Source organism: Tachyglossus aculeatus, chromosome 5 (assembly GCF_015852505.1).
Source record: "Tachyglossus aculeatus isolate mTacAcu1 chromosome 5, mTacAcu1.pri, whole genome shotgun sequence".
In the NCBI taxonomy this organism is placed as follows: domain Eukaryota; kingdom Metazoa; phylum Chordata; class Mammalia; order Monotremata; family Tachyglossidae; genus Tachyglossus; species Tachyglossus aculeatus.
Window position 1 is genome coordinate 22,633,459 of NC_052070.1, and position 22,923 is coordinate 22,656,381.

At 48.8% G+C, this 22,923-nt stretch overlaps 1 protein-coding gene across 3 annotated transcripts in view; it reads left to right on the forward strand.

The window, feature by feature from the left end:
* The first annotated feature begins 1,293 nt into the window (after positions 1–1,293).
* The window catches only part of LDLRAD4 (low density lipoprotein receptor class A domain containing 4), a 420,524-nt gene continuing 398,894 nt past the window's right edge, over positions 1,294–22,923 (forward strand). For all 3 annotated transcript variants that reach the window (XM_038746173.1, XM_038746179.1, XM_038746175.1), the window contains exon 1: positions 1,294–1,391. The gene's annotated coding sequence lies outside the window, so the exon portion shown is untranslated. The remainder of the gene's footprint in view (positions 1,392–22,923) is intronic.

Below are 22,923 nucleotides of genomic sequence, written 5' to 3' on the forward strand. Positions count from 1 at the left end.
GCCCCTGTCTCTGCTCCTGCCCCTGCTCCTGCCTCTGTCCCCCTCTGCCCCTGCCCCTGCCCCTGTCTCTTCCCCTGTCCCTGCCCCTGTCCCTGCCCCTGCCTCTGTCCCCCTCTATCCCTGCCTCTGTCCCCCTCTGTCCCTGTCCCTGCCCCTGCCCCTGCCCCCAGCCTCTCTCCTGCCCTTGTCTCTACCCAGCTCTGCCCCTGCCTCAGTCCTGCCCCCAGCCTGTCTTCGCCCAAACCCTGTTCCGGCCCCTACCCAGCCCTTCCCCCCCCCCCGCCCCCCCAGCCCGGTCCCCCCAGCCGCAGGCAAGCCCCCCAAAGTCTCAGGGAGAGTGGGGACGGGGGCGAGTCCAAGTTGAAGGTCTGTGCCCTGCTGTCCTGCCCGGGAACTTGCCCGGAGGCGGGGTTCCCCTAGGTCATCCCGGGTGCGTTGGGGGGGGGGGGTCCCCCTATCTTATCCCGGGGGGCGGCGGGGGGGCCTTGTCATCCAGAGGTCAGGGGAGTCTCGATCTCATTCAGGGGGGAGGGAGGTCCTCTTGTCATCTAGGGGGCAGGGGGGGTCTCCATCTCATCCAGGGGGGCGGGAGGGGTCCCTTCTCATCCCGGGGAGAGGGGGATCCCTTTTCATCCCGGGGAGAGGGGGGTTCCCTTGTCATCCCGGGGTTCGGGGGAGTCCCCTTGTCATCCAGGGGGCTGGGGGGTCCCCTATCTCATCCCGGGGGGCGGGGGGTCCCCTTCTCATCCCGGGTGGAGCAGGCAGTCCCCTTCTCAACCAGCGAAGGGGTCACCCCGGGGGGCGCAGGGGAGAGACAAGGGGGGGGGGAAGGAAGGGGAAGGGAGGGGAGGGGTCCCCGGTCACCCAAGGAGGGGGGTCCGGGCGGGCCGGGGGCTCTCCTCCCGCGCCGGGGCCCCGCCGTGGGACGAGCCCGGGGGCAGCGGGGGCAGCGGGGGGCCCGGCCGGGGCGGGGGGCCGGGCCGGAGCCCCTGGGCGCTGCCAGCCCGCCCGCCCGCCCGCCCCCCGGGCCCGCCTGGCCGTGGCCTGCCGTTGGCACCTGCGGTTGGCACCGCAGCCGGGGGGCGGGGGGGCCCGTCCGGGGCGGCGCTCGGGGCCCCGCCGCTACTTTGGGAGCTGGAGGGAGGGGGGGCGTCTAGGCCCCTCCTCCCCCCCCCCCCGCCCCGCGGCCCCCCGATGGATAACCCGCCCACCCCGCCCGGCTGCAGGTCGCTGCCCTCCTTAGCCTGGGACACATCTGGGCCGGGCCGGGTCGGGCCGGGCCGGGCCGGGCCGGGCCGGACTCCTGCCCCCGAGGACGGCGACACCCCGGAGGGAGGGACCACAGGGGCCACCCCGCCGCCCGACCGGCAGCCTCACACCGTTTGACGGAGGTAAGCTCATCGGCAGCTCACTACGCTGCCCGAAAAGACAATGATCGCTGCTAGACTGTTAATACACTCAGTCTGGATTCATTTTTCTTTTTCTTTCCTCCGTTCCTTCCTTCCTTCCTTCTTTCTTTCTTTCTTTCTTTCTTTCTTTCTTTCTTTCTTTCTTTCTTTCTTTCTTTCTTCCTTTCCTCCTTTCTTTCTTTCTTTCTTTCTTTCTTTCTTTCTTTCTTTCTTTCTTTCTCTCTTTCTCTTTCTCCCTTTCTTTCTTCCTCATTTTCTCTCTCTTTCTTTCTTTTTTCTCTTTCTTTCTCTCTTCTCTCTCTCTCTTCCTCTCTTCCTTTCTTCCTCTCTCTCTCTTCCTCTCTTCCTATTTCTTTCTTCCTCACTTTCTCTCTCTCTTTTTTCTCTTTCTCTTTCTCTCTTCCTCTCTCTCTCTTCCTCTCTTCCTTTCTTCCTCTCTCTTCCTCACTTTCTCTTTCTCTCTCTCCCTCTTTCTCCTTCTTTCTTTCTTTCTTTCTTTCTTTCTCTCTCTCACTCTCTCTTCCTTTCTTCCTCTCCCTCTTCCTCTTTCTCACTTTCTCTCTTCCTTTCTCTCTCTCTTTTTCTTTCTTTCTTTCTTTCTTTCTTTCTTTCTTTCTTTCTCTCTTTCTCTTTCTCCCTTTCTTTCTTCCTCATTTTCTCTCTCTTTCTTTCTTTTTTCTCTTTCTTTCTCTCTTCTCTCTCTCTTCCTCTCTTCCTTTCTTCCTCTCTCTCTCTTCCTCTCTTCCTATTTCTTTCTTCCTCACTTTCTCTCTCTCTTTCTTTTTTCTCTTTCTCTTTCTCTCTTCCTCTCTCTCTCTTCCTCTCTTCCTTTCTTCCTCTCTCTTCCTCACTTTCTCTTTCTCTCTCTCCCTCTTTCTCCCTCCCTCCCTCTTTCTTTCTTTCTTTCTTTCTTTCTCACTCTCTCTTCCTTTCTTCCTCTCCCTCTTCCTCTTTCTCACTTTCTCTCTTCCTTTCTCTCTCTCTCTTTCTTTCTTTCTTTCTTTCTTTCTTTCTTTCTTTCTTTCTTTCTTTCTTTCCTTCCTTCTTTCTTTCTTTCTTTCTTTCTTCTGTATCTTTCTTCTTCTTTCTTCTCTCTTCTCTTTCTCCCTTTCTTTCTTCCTCATTTTCTCTCTCTTTCTTTCTTTTTTCTCTTTCTTTCTCTCTTCTCTCTCTCTTCCTCTCTTCCTTTCTTCCTCTCTCTCTCTTCCTCTCTTCCTATTTCTTTCTTCCTCACTTTCTCTCTCTCTTTCTTTTTTCTCTTTCTCTTTCTCTCTCTCCCTCTTTCTCCCTCTTTCTTTCTTTCTTCCTTTCTTCCTCTCTCTTCCTCACTTTCTCTTTCTCTCTCTCCCTCTTTCTCCCTCCCTCCCTCTTTCTTTCTTTCTTTCTTTCTTTCTCACTCTCTCTTCCTTTCTTCCTCTCCCTCTTCCTCTTTCTCACTTTCTCTCTTCCTTTCTCTCTCTCTCTTTCTTTCTTTCTTTCTTTCTTTCTTTCCTTCCTTCTTTCTTTCTTTCTTTCCTTCCTTCTTTCTTTCTTTCTTTCTTTCTTTCTTTCTTTCTTTCTTTCTCTCTCTCTCTCTTTCTCTCCTTTTCTCTCTCCTTCTCTCTCTCTCTCTCTCTCTCTCTCTCTCTTTCGAGGAGTCTTGGAGGAAACTGGCATCTTTAAATTTCTTTCTCGAACCTCACAGCGCACTAAACAGGAAACAATGACCTCCCCCTGCAGAAAATAGAAAAAAATCAAAGAACTTCCCTTTGTTTTGAGGTCTGACTCTGGACACCTGGGGTGGGAGTTTCATTGGAATTCTTGCCCCGCAATTTGTAATGTTTGAGGTTTACGAGGTTGGCGCTTTATGTGTAATCACTGGTAATTGTGGAGGACAGTAGCCGTCTGTTTAGCTTAATTTAATGGGTCGGGGAGGGACATTTGTCTATTTCAGAACATTTTATTCATTGCAGAGAGAGGAGCGTCTTTATGCAGAGATTTTCATCTCTGCTGGAACAAATGGATCAAGTGAATACAGTGGGGAGTTGTTGGAGGGAAGTGCTACCTGGCGAGGGCATTTCAGCAGTGCCATGGTGCCAGGCTTTCCGTGGGGGGAGGGTAAAAGGCGGGGAGAGGGGGCGAGAGGAACCTCAGGGCAGTTGTGTCCCAATTTGAAGGCAAGTAGGGCTTCAGGAAAGGTTAACTAAGGTAAATGTTAATGAATCTTCCTAGTATTCGGTCTGAATAGCAAATAAATGTCGCCCGACTCAAAAACTGTTTTCGTAACCAGGTTCGATTTTTTTCTCTGTGCCAATCTGAATAAGTCCAGTCCCTCCATCCCCCCCGCTCCCGACACACACATCTTTCTTTCACCTCCCCCTTGCCCACCCGCATTTTGACTTATTTTCATTATGGGACAATTTCGGGCCACTTTCTACATGGCCGGACTGCAATGGGACGTGAGCTCAGATTAGCTTTATTTTGATTCTCTGTATGAGCCTGGCTAGACTGCTGGACTGGAACTGGGAGGTGAAGGAAGTTGGCTGGGAGGAGACGGTCTGGCCCGCAGAAGTAGGTAAAAACTCTGCAGTAACCATGAGTGAAGGGTGGCTTTTCTAAAGACAATGGTGGGAGCCTTCCTGTTTAACTGATGCACATCCCTCCGTTGACTAGCCCCGGGAACCCTGTTCCTTCCACCCCGTCTCTTCCGAGAGTTTCCGCACGGAGCATTGAGGTTCTGTGAATATTCCTCCGAGAGGACTTCAATTGTACTTCCCTGTATCACATTTAGCGTTTTAATATGCATGTTTGTTGATGAAAGCATTTATGTATCCCGCCTGTGGTCTTTTCAGATGTATTTGTGGAACTATCTATATGTGCAGCATCTGGAGTATTTCCGTGTATGTTCATGAAAGCACCTATGTGTGATGTCTGTAGAGTTTCAGAGTATCTTCGGGTATCCAATAAATCTTCATAAGTAACCAACAAATCTGTCTAGCTGTCTTGAATACAGTTTTTCTTTGCAAGGGCAAAAATCGTAATGACAAATACATGATAGTATAAGATATATTTATTGCATTTTAATATTGGTGAAAAATAAACATGCTATTTCATGGAGGCTGAGAAACATTACATTGGTTGTATTTTGGCAATAGGGGACATAACCTGCCAGATCTAGGAACCTTTACCTGAGACCAGGTAATTGATATCTAATATGACACTGAACTGAGTGCTTTTGTGGGGAGAGGGAGGGGAGCCTCACTATAGATTGAGAAGATCATAAAACTGTAAGGCCAGCCGGAAATTTCGGTATTTTAGTTTTTCTGCCTCTTTCTTACATTATATTAACAAACAGCTCAGTTTTCTTCACTTTTTACTGCAGATAGAGTTTACCCATCACTGGAAGCAGCTGCTGACTGAGCATGTGTGCCGCCAACCTGGGAAAGCCTGTCTATTCCTGGAAGGTTTTCAGAGTACCTCTCTGCCTTTCTCGTGGGCTTGGTTTGCCTGACCCTGAATCTTTCAGTGGCATCTAGCCAGCGCCAGCTGCTTGTTAAAGAAGCTGGTGCCAGTGTGTTGGCACATTGGTGGTTACGTACAGTATATACGTACTTACATACATACATAGACAAACATTTATTTTTCTCCCAAAGGGTGGCAGAGCCTGTGAATGGTTTGCTTGTTTGGAGGGTTGACACAGAACAACAGTCTTCTGGGTGGCGATGGTGAGGGGCGGGTTTACCATCTCTGACCTCACCGGACAGAGGCTAACCTCAGGCTAGCATGGCACGGTCAGGGATGGACCAGCCAGAGGAGGGTTGGCCATTTTTTTGCTGATCTGTGGGGAAACCTGCACTGCGGGGGTTGGAGGGGGGGGAAGGAGAGGCCACTGGGCACAGCCACCCCCTCAAGCCATGACCCAGGGTGCCACCCCATCGCTCTTCACCCTGTAGCCTGGGATGAGGCTTCTGGAGCCAGGAGATCTGATCCTGGGAACCGCCCTTCTTTCCATCTACCTTGGACTTGGAAGAGGAGTAACTAGGGCGTAGGACATGGGTGAGCTGGGGGGATGAGGTTGGAGGGGCAATGTAGAGATGGACTGTTGTTCTCCACCTGGGATGTACCAGAAGCATCATCTCCCGCCCTTCCTGGGCTGCTGCATATTCCTCCAAGGAGAGTGGCAGAGAGAAAAATCAAGAATGACAGCTTTGAGGGGGGCATGAATGCAATTTTAACCTGAGGGCCGCCCCCCATGGTTCATGCATGCACGTGCCAACAGCCTCCAAACAACTGAATAAATGCACAGGGTGAAGATGGGGGTTCTGACGGTTTGGCTGCCTGAGGCCCCATGTTTGGAGGGCTGGCAGAAAGATGGGGTGACCAGGGTGGATGCCCCAGCCAGTGGGTTCTGAAGAGAAAGGGACTCTAAAATGGTCCTCCACCACCCCCACTCCCCACATTTTTTTTTCTGGGGGAGGGTCCCGGTAGCAGGTAGAAGCCCGTGGAACTGGGCACCCAATTTTACCGTGGCTCCTGTCTCAGCTGCACTGAGCTTCCACGCAAGTCCAATGTAAGTTTTAAATAGAAATCGGAATGTTGAGTCTCTGCCTATTATTGGAAAATTTAAGCAGTAAGCGAGGCCTGCTTATGTTTTGCTGGTAATTTTTTTTTAAGCGTTGTTCACTTGGTTGTTAGGCAACAGAAAGAAACAAGCAGGCACCTGTACTATTAATTACCAGTGTAATATTGTGGCGGGTTCATATTTCCAATTAATATTGCCTCTCCCACTAGAGCATAAGGAATTGAAAATCATGTCTGTGTGCAGGCATACCCATGCGGTGCCTGTATGGATTGCTTTTCTTTGAAATCCTATTAAAAATGGAACTTTGGCCTTTTAAGCTGTTTTTGTAAGGACTTTTCTTTCCTCCAAGCTTGTTTTCCAGCTAGGTCTTGGAAATTACGAAGCACATAGCTATAATTTTTCCCTTGATTGGCAGCTGAGAGCTTTTCCGGACAAAAATAGGGGTGCACTGTGCCAAATGGTTGACTTTTCTAGAAGAAAAACTCTAAAGGGTATGCGAAAAGTCCTCTGGTTAATATATTGGCATTCCCAGAACCCACTAAAACTCAGGCAGGCTGCCAGACACCACTTAATGAGGATGCAGATTGTCTGGCCCAAATCCGCAGGAGCAGAGAAAGGGGGTGGGAAGATGGTTGCCCACACCCTTTATTAATTTTTAATTATTGAGCTTTGCTTTGCCATAGTGCTACACGGGCGTACCCCCACCCCAGCTCCCTCACCTCCAGATTGGGGGAATTTTCTTTTGCACCTGAAAAAGTTGGGACTTGTTGCAAGGCTAACAGTTGGATGGGCTGAACCGCCCCTTCTCTCTCCCCCCACCCCTCCCGGGGTTGGATTTCTTGCCCTGGCTGTTTCTGGGATAGAGGGAGAAGAGAGAAAAGGAACGATCAAGGGGCTGACAGTTATTTTATGACGCTCTGCTGTCCGCCGAAACAGAAAAGCATTTAAGAAACTTTAAGTTTGTCAGACAGTTTATGTGACCGTGCAAGTTGGTGCTTGCCAAGCTCCAGACAGATTGCTAATGTTACATGACAGGGATAAATACATTACTGCTGTCTGAAACCCGCGCGCACTGTAAACTCAAGGTGAATCCCTGTCTGCTTGCTGCTGCTGAGCTTTGCGATGTGTGGAGCAGCTTGGCAGAGTCTTTAGCTCGCTGACTGCTTGAATCCTGAGGCTTGGGTCACAAACAGATTGGACGTTGCTCCCCGCTCTCCCCACCCCCCTTCCTTATTTTGGCTTTGCTGGAGGCAGTAGATTCCGTACAGCGGTTCTGTCTTCTTGTTGTCTCCCTTTATCCAAACACAGTGCCCTCTCTTCTCTCTCTGTGGTTCTTTCTTTTCAGCTCCTTTGGCCAAACCCACATCCTCCCCCTCCCTCCCTCACCCCAAAAGGAACACACGGGCACTTCCAGAGGTGAAATAGCAGCTCTTCCGCCCCGCCAACCGGGAGACTTGTTCCAAATGAAACCAGAGTTTGTTCTTAGTTCAGGTCTGAAGGTTTCTTCTCTAAGCCGAGTTTCAGGTTGCTTTCTGTGAAGCGGGTCCGCAGATGCCCTGCTCCCAGAACAACTCACTCCTCTGAGGAGGGTGCCTGCGATGGAAGAGAGGCCGGTCGGCATTTCTTGGATAGGATGTGTTTTCCTCTCTGCCGACTTGGAATCCAAGCAGGCGAGGCAGGAGGCCGGGGAGTCTAATGGTCTCCCTGCAGTTGGGAGTGGACGCGGCCCATATCAGCTGGATGTCTGTCTGCCAGCCATTAAGCTTTGGGAGAAGCCTCGCTGCTGGGAAGAACAGTTTGGATGTTTCCTTTCGGGAACTGGATTTGAGTCAGTCGTGTCATCCTGCTCCTGGCTGGCCCATCCTTGTGTGTACTGCATGCCCACCAGTGCTTGAACTATTTTGAAGATAAGGACAAAGCAAACATTTCTATTCTCCTGCACTCCCCCATCACCCCCTGCTCCTCCTTCAAAGTTTAAATCCACCCCAACAGCCACCAAATGAAGATTTCTGTCTGGCAGAGGCTCACTAATACTTTTCCTCCCTTTCTCTCCCAATTTAATTTCTTCAGCGCTTGGTTTGCCAAGAGAGATTCCTTTAAGGGCTGTGGAAAAACCTATTGATTTCCACCTACTAAGTCCCGGGCCTGCCTCTCTCCTGGCAGACTGGTCTGGGTCAGGTGGATGGACCTCCACCTTCAGGGCCAGGAGTCACCTCATCAGAGAGGGGCTGACAGGCCTGGAGGATCACCCAGCCTTCTGCAGCCAGAGATGACGGAAAAGGCGCCGCCTCCTCAATTTCCCGGGGATCGGAATGTATAGACGAGAGCTGGCTAGGGCTTCCTGTTCCTGGCACGGGATCAGATGGAGGTCAGCTGGAACTCCTCAAGGCCCTCTGTCTGTTTCTGCTTGTTGGGTGTGTAGAGGACAGTTACTTTGCCCCCTGTTTCCTTCCTTATCCTCTCTGTCCCCCACCCCAGCCCCTTTCCTTGTTCTGGCTACAGTGGAAGAGTTCCATCTTTGGGGGTAGAACCGTGAGTGGCAGAACATTCAGGCAAGAAGGTCGGTTCATTCTGTCCGGGCTTCTTGAAAGAAAGGTCCAGGGAAGCTGAAGTGGCAGTATTCTTGCCTACCGTAGGTTTGGCCCCTTCCACCAAGCAGCTCTAATTGCCCAAAAGCACCATTCAGTCTCCCTCCTTGAACCTCTGGGAGGAAAGGTATTGTTATCCCCATTTTATAGATGGGGTAACTGAGGCCCGGAGGGGTTGAGGTATTTGTCAGATGTCAGGAGTGAGTCAAGGGCAAAGCGGCCTGGCTTCTAGTTAAGTTTTTTCATCCATTCTGTGAGATAGATGGGCTGGGTGTGCATGGGGCAATTTAAAATTTCCTCAGAATCCTTCAGGCTTTAACCCTATCTGAGCAAACATGCACATACACACACACACCCACACACACACACACCCACACACCCACCCACCCACGAGTATACTTAAAATTACCCATCATGTTTGAAGATGATGCCATTCATAACAGGTTTTACCCACTGTGTGGGTGTAATCAAAATGGTCATGGTGGGCCCATCCATTCCTACCTCATTGTGAACATCTGTGTGAATCCATGAGTCAAATCAATCAATCAATGGTATTAATTGAGTTTATACTGTGTGCAGAATACAGTGGAGTACTCCCACATGTTATGCTGATGTGTTTGTTCTTTGTAGTGCCAGGCACTGTTTTCAATTGTCTCTCAGCCTCCAGTCTTCATGAAGCGTCGGCTCAAAATGGCCATTCCTTTCTGGTTTGTAGGTGCCAAGTTGCTATGTTTCACTGCATCCTTAAGGCTTGTCCTCTGTTTTCCTGCTTTTGATCATCCCATTTCAATTTATCATGCGGTAGATTTGGGGAGAACCCTACTGTCATTCAGTGTTACACAGTATCTCACCTAGTGAAGCTGGATCGCATAGCTGGTATATAGACTGTAAGCCCGTTGTGGGGTACAGACCGTCTCTATATGTTGCCGACATGTACTTCCCAAGTGCTTAGTACAGTGCTCTGCACACAGTAAGTGCTCAATAAATATGATTGGATGAATGAATCAAACTCAAAGCCAGCAGAGCACTATACTAAGTGTCTGCACACAGTCAGCGCTCAATAACTATGATTGACTGACTGACTGATGGGTAGAAAATCCACTTTGGGCCCTGATATGCTTGGGGAAAATCCCAGCATCAAATTCCAGCCCAGTGGGAGTTGGGGGTTGAATCATGGAGTTGAGAGTTCATTCATTCAATCGTACTTATTAAGCACTTACTATGTGTAGAGAACTGTACTAAGCGCTTAGCACTGTACTACATTTTCAGATTCATAATAATGATTATTACTATGGTCCTTGTTAAGGACTTACTCTATGCCAAGCACTGGGGTAGATACAAGTTAATCAGGTTGGGCACTGTCCATGTCCCACATGGGGCTCACAGTCTCAATCCCCATTTTACAGATGAGGTAACTGAGGCCCAGGGAAGTGAAGTGACTTGCCCAAAGTCACAGAGCAGACAAGTGATGGAGCTAGGATTAGAACCCATGACCTTCTGATTTGCAAGCCCATGCTGTATCCACTATGCCATGCTGCTTCTCTGTTATATGTCTGTTACATTTTGCTCTCCCCAGTGCTCTGCACACAGTAGACACTCATTAAATACAATTGAATGATTGGCTGAAATGGCTTGATTTGCACAAAACCAGGTTTTGTATGGATTGTCAATTCTGTAGGCTCCGTGAACCCTTCCCTCCCCACCGCCCACTAGAGTGGTGCCACTGGCCCAGGGGAGCAGAACAGCAGGTTCTCCACTGCCGATGGGGAGGGTCGGGGGCTGTGGCTTGGCTTCATTAGGAACAGCCGTCCGTTGATGCCTGTCTTCTAGTTTGTTTATCCTGGAAGGTGGATAGTTGGGACCGTTTGAGCTCCCGGCTGATGACATCCAGCTGAAGATGCTGTCTGAGTTGCCAGCTGAAGCTCAGCAGGCAGCCGCTCCCCTGGCTGCTCCTGCTTCCCCCTGGGGCAGGGATGAGGCACAGAAGGAAGAGTCCCTGGACTTCACTTCGCCTGGCCTTCACAATCAGGTGGGCCGGGCCGGGCCGGGCCGGAACTCTGGGCCTCCAGCTGGGTTTGTCAAAGCCAAGTTCTACCAGCTGGGGAAAGTTGAGGGAGTGCGTTCCAAGAAACAAGGGTCAGAGCTAGAGAGAAAACTCGACTCGGTGGTGTCTTCTCCACCTCCTCAATCCCCTGCCTTCCGTTTCTAGCTCCCACAGCCTTCTCCTCCCTCGAGGGCGATGGATCATCCATTTTGGATAGGATTCATGCCCTTGCACCAAAAACTGGCCCCCAATAAAAGGAGAAGGCCTAAATTAGGGGTTCAGGGAGCTGCTGGTTCAGCTCCCTCCCTGCTCACCTGTGCGACTGATAGATCATCTTCTCCCCTCATTCTTCACCCCGAGCCCCACCAACCCCACCCAGAAAGGCCCCCTGCAGAGGAGTCCAGCTTGAAAATTTTTCACCTCAGAAGGTGATCTCTAGAAAGCAGCAGCTGGGTCTGCCCGTGCAGGGTTTAGTACAACTGAGCATTTGTTAAAATGTAAATTATTCCCTGTTTGGTTTGGAAAATGTGGTGCTAGCACTCCAAGAGGCTTTTGTGTAATCACATCTATGCAGCGGGGAATACCAGAAGGGTGAATCCGGTAGTCAATTGGTTGAATAGCTTCAAGTGTGGCCTGTGGTCTTCCCTTCCCTTTTTGTTCGGTTTCCATTATGACTCTGTCAAGTGGAACTCTCGGTGTGTGTAACTCGTGGGGCAGCTAAGACGGAGATGGATTTTCTTTCCCGCGTTGTATGTGTGTCTGTTTGTGTGTGTGCGTTTGCCTGCGGGTAGCTAATGCTTAACCCAGTAGTACTTGTGAGTCCCTTTGAGGGCTCTTCACATTCCTTTGCCTTCCGAAGTGGGACGGGGCTGTTCAGTTTGAGTGCCAAGCGCTCTGTTACTTTGGGTCTGGAGAGGAAGCTGCAGTGGCCCCAGCTGCTCTCACTAAAGTCCATCCCCCGTCCCCGAAGAAGTGTGGCCCTCAGTCTGAGTGGAGCGGAAAACAACATCCTGGAGGAGTCCGCTAAATTCCTTCCTTCCTTCATTGATTCAGTCATATTTATTGAGCGCTTACTGTGTGCAATGTACTGTACTAAGCACTTGGTCGGTGGCAAGATAGATGAGATCGAGGTACAGTGAGAAAATGTGGTGAAAGGGGCTTCATGGGAAGCAGTGTGACATAGTGGATAGACTATAGGCTTGGGAGTCAGACAATCATGGGTTTTAATCCCATCTCTGCCATTTGTCTGCTGGGTGACCTTGGGCAAGTCTCTTCACTTTTCTGTGTCAGTTACCTCATCTGTAAAACGGGCAGTGGGACTGTGAGCCCCATGTGGGACACGGACTGTGTCCAGATCAATTTGCTTGTATCCACACCAGTGATTATTATAGTGCCTGGCACCCAGTAAGCTTCATCAAATAGCACAATTATGAGAAAACCAGCAAGTACCGTGGTTGAAATCTTAGAATTGCCAATTTTCCCCGAATCTGGAGCCTTGTCTGAAGCCCCAGTCTCTCAAGAGTTGAGTTCCTGGGGAACTGGTCAGAACCCTCAATCTAGAACCCCAACGGGCCTCAGAAAGAGAGAGAGGTTCAGCTCATCCCTAATGACTCCCTCATCTCTGCCCTTCCTCTCTCTCTATCCCTGTGTCTCTGTCTTCCCCTAGTCTTTAAGCAGTCCAACTCTCTCCATGGTCCAATCTTGGGCTCAGGAAAGTGCTGGAATGGGATTGAACACAATCCTGTGAATGGGAAGTAAAGCTCCCTCTTTTTGAAAGCTGGGGGCAAAGGCCTTCTGGGAATGAAGTGTGGGCAGGTCTGATGATGGAACTGGGAGGTAGAGCAGAAGTATGTTTGGACCAGGCTAACTAATACAGTCGAAAATGGCCTTCAGCAGCTGCTTTGATCACCAGCGTAAGCAGGGAATGACAGTTGATAAGGGGGCCATGGAAAAGGCGAAGGCTTGACTTCACTTATCCAAGACAGTTACTTTGATGAGATTGTAATTGATGCCCTTGATTAACTGTGAACAAGGCAAAGAGGTTTCGGCAGGCAACTGGTGTCTGTGGGAATTGAGTGGTGAAACGACCACATTTGATTCTGGAATCTTGGCTCAAGTCACCTCCCTTGACTGAAAATACAGTTTGTTTAATTTCTCCTTGTGATTATCTTAGATTTATGAGTGCCTCAGTTTGACAAGCTTTTGTTTTGTTGTACCCTAGTGTATTTGATAGTCTCTTCTGGGAAATAATGCATGCCAGATACTTTCCCAATGTGGACAGAGGAACTTTGAAACCGCAATATGCACTTTTTAGTGGCATTGGTGAAATGGGAAGGTCTGGAAAAACTTGGGGAGAGCGGCGGTGAACAAGGAAAACAAGATTTTTAGTAGGCAGAAGGCTGTTTCTTCTTGGTAATTTCAAATAGAAGTCCTCAGAAGGGCAATATGATTTTTACAGCAGGAACTGAGATGGGTGGGCTGTATTTTCCATGATTCCCTCAGAACAAGGATAGAGTTTGCAGTAGAACATTTGGTCTTTCTAAACTTTATTTCATTTGCCTGTAAGTACATGCTGGGGTTAGGATGCCTTTGTCTGAAAGGTATTTGTAGGGATTTTGTTGATTTCTGCTCTTCCTTTTCTAGTCCTTCCCTTTGCTAGATTGCCTCAATGCAATGCTTACTTCCATTCCTGGAGTAGAGATGATTTGAATCTCCTTGCTAATCTTCCCTCTTTTCCCATTTTATTGTCTCATAGACTGAGCCAATATTTTTTTGTTGCTCTGTTCCCACTGGGGGAGCAGGAGTAGAGAGGTAGAAAGGAGCAGAGAAGGTGGTACTGCCCGTTTTTCACTTTGTCTCTAAGTCTTAGCATCTATTTTGTGGGGCTCAATTGTGATGTGTTTATCGTTTACTACCCATCCCAGTGCTTGCTTGCCACCACTTGGCTCCCTTGCTGCTTTCTGAAGGTGGGCTTTTGGCCCATATTTTGGATAAATGTCAGTTGCTAGGTCTGTTAACGTAACTGAAGCTCCTGGAAAGGCATGTATGACTCTCTTTGTTGCCCCATTGAAGTGATCTATAGAAGGCTAAGTCATCTGTCCACACTTTCAGCCCTGCACTTTCTTGTGTCCATAGTGCCCACACAGAGCTACCGGTGGGAGGAGTTGTGGCGGCTGTGGGTATTTGAGGCAGATTCTAAACTCATTCATTCAATCAATCGTATTTATTAAGCGCTTACTGTGTGCAGAGCACTGTACTAAGTGCTTGGGAAGTACAAGTCAGTGACATATAGAGATGGTCCCTACCCAACAACGGGCTCACAGTCTAGAAAGGGGAGACAGACAACAAAGCAAAACATGTAGACAGGTGTCAAAATCGTCAGAGCCCACTGTTGGGTAGGGACTGTCTCTATATGTTGCCAATTTGTACTTCCCAAGCACTTAGTACAGTGCTCTGCACATAGTAAGCGCTCAATAAATACGATTGATGATGATGTTGATATATGCACATCGTTAACAAAATAAATGGAATAGTAAATATGTACAAATAAAATAAATAGAGTAATAAATCTGTACAAATATATACAAGTGCTGTGGGGAGGGGAAGGAGGTAGGCTGGGGAGGATGGGGAGGAGGAGAGGAAAAAAGGGGCTCAGTCTGGGACAGCCTCCTGGAGGAGGTGAGCTCTCAAAAGGACTTTGAAGGGAGGAAGAGAACTAGCTTGGCGATGTGTGGAGGGAGGGTATTCCAGGCCAGAGGAAGGACATGGGCCAGGGGTCGATGGTGGGACAGGCGAGAACGAGGTACAGTGAGAAAGTTAGCAGTGGCAGAGGAGCAGAGGGTGTGGGCTGGGCTGGAGAAGGAGAGAAGGGAGATGAGGTAGGAGGGGGCGAGGTGATGGACAGCCTTGAAGCTGAGAGTAAGGAGTTTTTGCTTGATGCATAGGTTGACAGGCAGCCACTGGAGATTTTTGAGGAGGGGCGTAACATGCTCAGAGCGTTTCTGCACAGAGATGATCCGGGCAGCAGCGTGAAGTGTAGACTGAAGTGAGGAAAGACAGGAGGATGGGAGATCAGAGAGGAGGCTGATGCAGTAATCCAGTCGGAATAGGATGAGAGATTGAACCAGCAAGGTTAGATGTTTGGATGGAGAGGAAGGGGCGGATCTTGGCGATGTTGTCAAGGAGAAACAGGCAGGTTTTGGTGACGGATTGGATGTGATCTGATGACAGAACTGGCTCAGAGAGACAAGAAGGGGTCATCACATTCAGAAGCTCTTCCTCTGGGTAGGAACGATGAGGAACTCTGATGGGCTTTCATAGGTGACACTGTTATCACCCTCTTCAAGAACCCCTTGTTTCCCCACTTTCCCCACCTGCCTATTCCTCTTCACCCTCCATGACCCTAACGGGCCCCTTTAGCACTTTTATACTTACCATTAGACTGTAAAGCTCACATTCAGCTTCAGCCCCCATCATCATCATCATCATCATCATTGTCATCAATTGTATTTATTGAACACTTACTGGGGGCAGAGCGCTGTATTAAGTGCTTGGGAGAGTTCAGTACAACAGAGTTAGCAGGTAATGGGCAGGGAATGTGACTGCTTATTGTTGTATTGTACTCTCCCAAGCGCTTAGTACAGTGCTCTTCATACAGTAAGTGCTCAGTAAATATGATTGGCTGAATGAATAATGATAATAATAATAATAATGGCATTTATTAAGTGCTTATTATGTGCAAAGCACTGTTCTAAGCACTGGGGAGGTTACAAGGTGAACAAGTTGTCCCACGGGGGGCTCACAGTCTTAATCCCCATTTTACAGATGAGGTAACTGAGGCACAGAGAAGTTAAGTGACTTGCCCCAAATCACACAGCTGACAATTGGTGGAGCTGGAATTTGAACCCGTGATCTCTGAATTTGAACCCATGAATGAACCTCAGCCCCATACTCTGCTTCCTCTAACCATATTCTACTTTAATATCTATCTCCTCTGTAGATTGCAAGCTGCTCATGAGCAGAAATCACATCTACCAACTCTGCTGTATTACACTTTCCCAAGCACTTAGTACAGTGGTCAGCACACAATAGGCACTCAACGAATATCAGCAATTGAGAAAGCTGACTTTCGTGGCATTCCAGAGCTCACCATTGCTGACCATAATGCTAGTAGAAATAACTGTGGTATTTGTTAAGTGCTTACTCTGTGCCCGAGTAAGTGCTCAATAAATGATTGAATGAATGAATGAATGCCGAGCACTGCACTGAGCACTGAGGTTGATACCAGGTAATCAAGACGTACACAATCCTAGCCAGAGGTGCCCTGCAGAATCACGTTCAGCTTCAGCCCCCATCAACATCATAATCATCATTGTCATCAATTGTATTTATTGAACACTTACTGGGGGCAGAGCGCTGTATTAAGTGCTTGGGAGAGTTCAGTACAACTGAGTTAGCAGACATGTTCCCTGCCCACAGCAAGCTTAAAATGGGGGCAAAGCGCAGACAAGGCCTAAGCTACCCTTCAGATTCAGGAAGATTGCCGAGAACAGCATCAATACCTCACCATGGTGTTTGACGACCATACAAATCATTCGTGCACACCTATAATCGTGGGACAAACAGAGAATCAAACAGAGCTAAAACTGGTGGCTGCCCATTCAGGGAGGTTGAAAGATGAAGGATGAGGAGGTGACTAGAGAGCCTGGAGTTGGGGAGGTGAGTTTGGGAAGACTTCAGGAAGGAGGTGAATCTGAAGGAGAAATCTGGAAAGGGGACATGGTTTGGGGGGATGTGGGGCAGAAGGAGGACATGTAGTAGGTTTCAGGGAAAAGGCTAAGACAAGACTCAAATGACACAGGGGTTGAAGTATGGGAGGGCAACGGTGAGGAGGTGTGTCTGACTGGTGTGGTGAGGAACGATGGGTGAAAGGGAGAGAAAGTTAATGCAGAAATCAATGGACCGTGTGGCCCGGGCAAGCAGACTGTGAAGGCAGGAGGTGAGAGCTTAAATGAGGTGGGAAATGGAAACCAGGGGACTGTTTCTGGAGCGGGTGGCATGAGGTTTCTCAGGGGATCCTGCGTTTTGCACTGCAGACCATCTCCTGATGTTTGAGGGAATTTTGCCAGAAGGCTACCCCTGGGAAATTGCCTTGGCTTCTTTGACCTTTGTGAGTCAATAAATACAAATATGTTTCCCTGTTTACGCAGATGTGGCGGTGTGGGCCATACCAGGAAACAGCCTTTCTTCCGGTCTTGGGGTTCTCGGTCTGCGAGAGCCCTTCCTTCCTCTCCCCCTCGTCCCCCTCTCCATCCCCCCCCATCTTACCTCCTTCCCTTCCCCACAGCACCTGTATATATATATATATATATATATATATGTTTGTACATATTTATTACTCTATTTACTTATTTATTTATTTTACTTGTACATATCTATTCTATTTATTTTATTTTGTTAGTCTGTTTGGTTTTGTTCTCTGTCTCCCCCTTTTAGACTGTGAGCCCACTGTTGGGTAGGGACTGTCTCTATATGTTGCCAATTTGTACTTCCCAAGTGCTTAGTACAGTGCTCTGCACATAGTAAGCGCTCAATAAATACGATTGATGATGATGATGATGATGGTTAAAACTCCTCTCTGCTGCTCGGTTGCCTCTGCTCTACTCTGTTTTGACTTGGGATACGTAGCTGGCGACGGTTAATGGACGTTCTAGCCCTTCCCTTCCAGGTAGATCGATTTCATCTGGGGCAATGACCTTTTGTCTCCCATTGCAAAATTCTTGTTTGTGTCACTAAAATTTTGCTCATTAGTGACCTTTTGTTATTATTACGATTGCTATTATTATTATGGCTTTCGTTAAGCACTCACTCTGGGTCATGCACTATTCTAAACACTGGGGTAGATATAAGTTAATCAGGTTAGATACAGCTGCCTTCCCAAACAGGGCTCACAGTCTAAGTAAGGGGAGGACAGACATTGAATCCCCATTTCACAGATGAGGAAACTGAGGCACAGAGAAGTTAAGTGACTTGCCTGTGGTAACACAGCAAGCAATTGTCAGAGCTGGTCTTCTGGCTCTCAGGCCCATGCACTTTCCACTAGGCCAGGAGGCTCCTTAGCATGCGGAGAGCTGGTGGACTTCCCAGCTTTCCCATTTCCCACTGAAGCGGATGCTGGTGGCAACTCTCGGCCGTGGGCTAGCTGCTGAAACCTGGAGCCTTGCACAGTCCTGCCTTCCTGGTTTCTGGGAGGCGAGGGGGGCCCAGGCTGGGGTGGTCTAGACTGGGCAGCCCAGTGTGGGGGTCTGCCCAGGGTCATCTCCACTTAGTGGAGCCACTGAAGATGGAGCCGGGTTCGCGTCTGCTCCGGCCCCAGGGGTCCGATTAGGGTCCCCACTCCAGCGCAACCTGCTTCGGGGCCCTGCTGATCAGTCCGGGAGGGAAGGGGACCTCGTCTCTCTCCTCCTCCTCCCCCAACCCCCTCCTCAGACCCGACACCAGTTTAACCGGATGCCGGGGCAGGAAGGAGGGCATGCGACCAGAAAACGCACTGTTCATTGGAGTGAATCGTGCTAGAATCCTAGCGGGCCGGTCCATGGAAAGCTCGTAACTGACTTCAAAAAAACCCGAAGATTTGATTTGAGGTTTTAATTTCAAAGTAAATTACATGCTAGCCGCTCTGGGGCACAATTGTTTTGGGGACGTCATTTTTTGAGTCAAAGCCTGAGGCGTCTAGATAAACAAATTGTCTTCTAATTAGATATGTCTGTTTTCAGCCAAACTGTCAGAACGTAAAACCATCAGGTTAATTGGAGTTTGATTAAAAGAAGCACATGTGGATGACACATCCGCTCCTCTGCAAACATCTCTCTGTCATGAACTTTGTTCCCTAATGGTTTTTCTTGGGTTTTAAGACTGCAAAATTGCAGTGGGGATAACTCAGCATGCTCATTTTTCATTTTCCTCTTGAGCAAGGAAAATGGTGTTGGCCATTTACCTGGAAATCTGACTCACCTCCCAAGCATCCAGCTATGTGTAAGCACTGGATTCTGACATGTCTTCTTCGAAGTTGTTTTGTCAACTTGGAATTTAGGAAAGGGGAGGCAGAGGCGGAGCTTATCCCAAAACAAGGGGAAAAAAAGAAAAAGGACGAGAACAACTGATTTCTTCCAGGGGTTCTCCACCTGAAGACACATCTCCTCCGATGTGTCTTCTCTTCAACTCCCTTCTGCGTGGCCCTTGTATTTGGATTTGCACCCTTTACCCCTCTCTCAGACCCACAGCGCTTACGTACCTATCCATAATTTAGTTATCTAATGTCTGTCTCCCCCTCTAGACTGTAGGCTCACGATGGGCAGGGAGCATGTCTACCAACTCTGTTACATTGTACTCTCCCAAGCGCTTAGCACAGTGCTCTGCACACAGTAAGCATTCAGTAAATACAATCGATTGGTTGACTGTAGCCACACACCCTTGGGTAGCGGGGAGACGTTTCTCAAAAGCTTCTTCCTCCCAGAGATCATCCTGTTTTCATCCATGCATCCTCAACCCGCAAATTTCTCTTTTGTTTCAACCCCCACTGCTCCTAATTTAGATTTTTAACCACCCTACCCCGAGTCTTCCCCTCTGTAGGTGCTTCTGAGAGACCCCAGAAAGACCCATCAGGCCAGGGAGTGGAAAAGTGGGACTGTAGGGTTACTTTGAATATTCTTGCATCCCTGCGGAGACAGCGTCCCACTTGGAACCAGGCCACTTCTTCAGAGAAGGGAAATCCTGTGTCTGATTGGAAAACGCACAGGAAGACTATCTCGTCTTAGCTTGCTGCCGAGTCGGGTTTGCCTTAATGCTGGAGGCAGATGTTGTCAAAAACGTCCTTCAGTCCATCCCCACGATGCTCGCATTGCTCTCTTGCAGCTGGCTGCCTGCATGTGACATGGCCGAGCCCTGCCTGGACCAAAGTGTTCTTGTTCTCCCCTTCTGGGGCAGGGACGTCCTCAGTACTTGGCATCCAGAACCCCATTGTCCAGTCTTGTTTGGAATTAATTGCCTTTTGTAGACACACCATCAACCTCTGCTCTTTCCCCTCCCCTTCCCCGCAGGGTCTTCCTCAGGATTTTCTGTAGCTCCAAAGTCGAGATAGTTTTAACGTCCCGCATTCAATGCGAGCTGGACCCCGACTTTTAAGATCCTTCCAGGGAAGTCTGTTTCAGTAATAGGAAATCTGTGATTGGAAAATGGCAGCAGACCAACTTGGTGCCCTAGCTCATAGGTGATTGCTAAAGAGTAAACTCAGGACAGCTAAACTTGCCCAAAACTATTGATTTAGTGGCTACAACTTGTGCGGCTGAGGTGCCGTTGTTTTTGGCTGCACGCCCAGCTCGGCTAGTCTCCAACCCCGGTTTGGGCCAGTGGAAGGTTAGAGACTGAACCATCTGAACTTTGGTTGCCCGTGGTGAGAGCAGAAGGGAGCCACCTTGCCTGAGATGGAGAGGGGAGCCATGGCCACCCCTCTTTGCTCACAGACACAGAAGGGGGCTCCCCTCTTGCTGACATTTTGCTAGAGCCGGGGGAGGGATCGATCTGAGGTAAGCTGCCTCTGTTTGGTGAAAGACTTACTTCCTCAGCAAATTCGAGTCCATTTAACCCTATTGATTATTGCCCCTTCCCTCCTCCTCCTCCCTTACCCCTCCTGGTGTTCCCCCTGAGCCCCAGTCTCCCACGCTGAGTTATGGTAATTGTTCTGGGCTGTCACCAAGTGAAATCTGAAAAAAATCCACGGAGGAGAATACTGGACCAGATTATTAAAAATAGCATATTCGTTAATTCATTCAATCGAATTTATTGAGTGCTTACTGTGTGCAGAGCACTGTACTAAGCACTTGGGAAGTACAAATCGGCAACATATAGAGATGGTCCCTACCCAACATCGGGCTCACAGTCTAGAAGGGGGAGACAGACAACAAAACAAAACAAGTAGACAGGTGTCAATACCATCAGAATAAATAGAATTATAGCTATATGCATGTCATTAATAAAAATAAATCGAGTAATAAATATGTACAAATATACACAAGTGCTTTGGGGAGGGGAAGGGGATAGGGCAGAGGGAGGCGATGGGGGGAGGAAGAGGAGAGGAAAAGGGGGCTCAGTCTGAGGGAAAAGGGGGGGCTCAGCATAATAATAATAATAATGATGACATTTATTAAGCGCTTACTATGTGCCAAGCACAGTTCAAAGTGCTGTGGAAGTTACAAGGTGATCAGGTTGTCCTACGGGGGGGGGCTCACAGTCTTAATCCCCATTTTACAGATGCGGCAACTGAGGCACAGAGAAGCTAAGTGACTTGCCCAAAGTCACACAGCTGACAATTGGCAGAGCCGAGATTTGAACCCATAACCTCTGACTCCAAACCCCGGGGTCTTTCCACTGAGCCACGCTGCTTCTCAATCATCTAAGCTCATTTAAGCGTATCATTTAAGCTCTCCCTCTAGACTGTAAGCTTGCTGCGGGCAGGGAAGGAGGCTGACAAGTCTATTGTGTTGTATTCTGCCAAGCGCTTAGTACGGTGCTCTGTACATAGGAAGAGCTCAATAAATAGCAAGATGTTGATAATGAGAAGAAAAACACTGCCCACTCAATTCCCTTTTATCCCTCCAGGGGGCGCCACCTTATACCTCCTCATAGGTGAATGATACAAGTGACCAGAAATAAGGATAAGGAGGAACATGAATTTGTCTAAGGGGGAGAGATTGGAAAACAGTTTTCATCATTTTCTCACTCTTTCTCTTCTCTGCTCTGCTTCTCCCCTTTCCTGGATGGACGAAAGTGGGGTCTTGTTGATTGCCAGCCAGGCTTCCCCATTCAGAAAGGATCAGGCGGGCTTCCTACCTAAAGGCTGGAGAATCAGAACGGAACTGTCGATCGTGGCCAGACCTTACCAGAATTCCTACTGGACGGGCAGGAGAGGCCTAGGCATTCAGTTTTAAAAATCATTTTAATTCACGCACTAACTCTGTTGCTTTGGAAACTCAAGCAGAAGGCGGCTTCTCTTGTAACTTGAAGTACTGAACTAACTTGCTCTTCACAGGGGAACGGCTGCGATGTACCCGCAAACACCGGGAGCTTTTTGAAGGAAAGCTGCTGTTCAAATTCAAGGTGGTCATATTCTTGCAGGGCATGTGAGGACGCAAGACTTTCATACTGCTCACAAGATGGTGATGCAGAACCTCAAATATATTATTTTTTTTAAAAGCTCAGTGTTTGCAGATGGTGAGAGTTTGCTTTGTGCAGTGGTTTGGGGAGTGTGTTTGCTCATATCCGGAGCTGGAAAACAGCTGAAAATTGGATCTTGCTATGAGCTGTAGGTTGTTACTTTCCCAGGGTATTAAAATATGACTGTTAGCATTGGCCTCTTCTCCTCTAAGGACCAGGGGACACTGTGATTTTGAAGAAAAAAGTCCCCAAAATGTAAAAGGGGCTAAACACATGCACACACACAATTGTTATGGGCAGGGAATATGTCTGTTTCTTGTCATATTGTACTCTCCCAAGCGCTTAGTACAGTGCTTGACACACAGTAAGCACTCAATAAGTACTTTTGAATGAGTGACTGTAGACCCAACCCTTCAGTAGCTTTCACTCTGTAGTGACATGTCCCATTGTAGTATAAATCTTGACATACCGATGTCTATTAAAAATCCCTAAGTTTTCAACTTTGTTTTTAATTCTCTCTGTGGGTTTTTTTTCCCCCCAAATTTGATAGATGGGAATGGTTTTACATGGGTGGAAGTAACATTCTGAATGGGGGGGAGGGAGGGAGGGAGAGAGAGAGAGGTATCTGGAAGAATGGGATAAGATTGATATTCCCTCCCCTTCTCTCCTCCTGCCTCCATCCCCTAGTCTCCCTACAGAGAGGGGGAATTTGGGGAGGGTCTTTAAGGAGGACCCCTGGGGAAGGAGGCTGTCCTGGGCTTCTAGGGCTTGTGGGGAGGCAGGCTTAGAGTCTGCTTGTTTGCTTATCCAGAATGGGCGAGAGATAAAAAGTTGGATCCAAAAGAACCCAAGCCCTAAATGTTTGGGCGTCCACCTCCCCATTGCTTCATATCCATTTGGTTGTTGGAGTTATCAAGGCCAGTAGAGGCCAAGTCAATGGCAGGATCGGGATTGAAGTCTCCAGGCTGCTGCCGAACCGCAGGGTCCCCAGTTTAGCCAGACAAAACAATAAAACCCACCGAGACGCGAACAATACAACAGCTTCATTCCCGAAACCACCAGAGTTGATGTTCTGGACGATCTCCAGGACCTTGAGCCTCGTCTGGGGGT